Source organism: Acyrthosiphon pisum, chromosome X, assembly GCF_005508785.2.
Source record: "Acyrthosiphon pisum isolate AL4f chromosome X, pea_aphid_22Mar2018_4r6ur, whole genome shotgun sequence".
NCBI classification, from domain to species: domain Eukaryota; kingdom Metazoa; phylum Arthropoda; class Insecta; order Hemiptera; family Aphididae; genus Acyrthosiphon; species Acyrthosiphon pisum.
The window spans coordinates 41,042,944-41,044,754 of NC_042493.1; positions in this window are offsets into that span (position 1 = coordinate 41,042,944).

Genomic DNA, 1,811 nt, shown 5'->3' on the forward strand with positions numbered 1-1,811 from the left:
ACTTTCCTATCAGAAAAAGGTACTGTTGAAGAAAATCCAAGCACATTTACTGTCTAAAATGTGATGACAGACACAAAAAAAAAAATAAAAAAAAAAAAATAAAAAAAAACACACATCATTGTAAAATCAATACATTCATCGTTCCACTCAGAATCTAAAATAAAAATATTTCTAACGATCGTATAATAATCCAAATAGTTATCAAATAAATAATCAATGAATGTAGGTAGTAGGTACCTATCTAATTTTTTAAAAAGACTATTAACATAATATGTTGTTTAAAATCGTTCAAAATAATATTATTGTTAAAATTGTTGAAAATTATTTGTTGTATTTTAATTTTTTTAATGAAAAGTATGTATGTATACTATACTACGTATGAGTATAATAATATAGTTGTAATTAAACATTAATTAATATGATAATTATTTACAACAGAAACAAAATATTTTTCGTCGTTATCCCGATTATACGATAACAAATATTTGAGAATTTTTATATTTATAGAGAAACATATAGGATAAACATTCTACGCTAAACCATAGTTAATATTATACTTAAAATATACTTATATTATTTTAATATATGGCTAAATGAAATAACCATAATAACTATCAATATTTCAATAAAAAGTTATATGTATTTTAAATTTAAAAAAAAAAATAATATTACTGACAAACATGTGCAAAATTGTTAAATGCAATTTCGGTGACCCTCTGAAAATGGCTTCCTATAGGCGACCGCTTGAGTAGCCTTACCCTCACACCGACCCTGCCTACATAGATATCTCCCAGTGGAAATACTTCTTGAAAACAATTGATTATTTTATTCGTATGACATAATTGATGATTATTATAAACGCAATAATTTATGATTTATATATCATTGTTGATTTTACATTTTAAAAATACAAAATCTTGGTTCTTAAAGGACACCACAACACAACATTTTTTTTTTTTTTTAATTTTAAGTTTATTGGCGAATTAAGTCCAAATAATGAAAAATGTTTGGTAAAAATCCGAAGGTAAAAAAATTATTATTCAACGAGAATACGAGATAATGAAAGTCGATGAAAAGCTGCGTGACGTCATAAAACCGAGTGATAAGCCGCCCATGTTTTACGTGTAAAAGTAGTTTGATTTACTTAATGATTTCTATAACTTACGATAGTATTTCAGAATTTTTTTTCTCAATCCAAAGTACCTATATTTAAGTTGTTAAGACGATGGTGTGGTTTAAAATGTAATTTATTATCTTGTTATTGTATACATATTATAAGTTATAATTTACTAAAATTATTGAGTTTTCACGACTCCCGTTGTATTGCCATATTAACCGATTTTTACGAAATTTACTACAATAGTTTTATCTACTATAAAAAAACTAGAAAGTACATCAAAACTATAATCACGCCAAAAAACGCATAAGGTTACTTAAAAAATATTATCTTTAACGATTGAAATCCGTTCAGATATTTTCATTTTTCAAACGCCTGTATCTCATTGAATAATACATTAGTGTTTAAGTTTGAGATCCACGCATATTCCTTAGATAATGATATACTTTAAGTCTAAGCAAACTTGTTTTTAGTGTTGTGATGTCCTTTAATTACCTAAATGGAGTTTATATGAGCTTAGTTTACGACTGAAATTGTATAAATATTTAAATTTTTGAAAATATAGGTAGGTAAAAACCTACTTAAAATTCAAAAATCATAGAACTTGGTTGGTAAATAACCCTGTATAAAAATTACAAAAAGAAAATTTTATAATTAAATGAATTAAAGAATAATACATTCATACTCAGTGGTG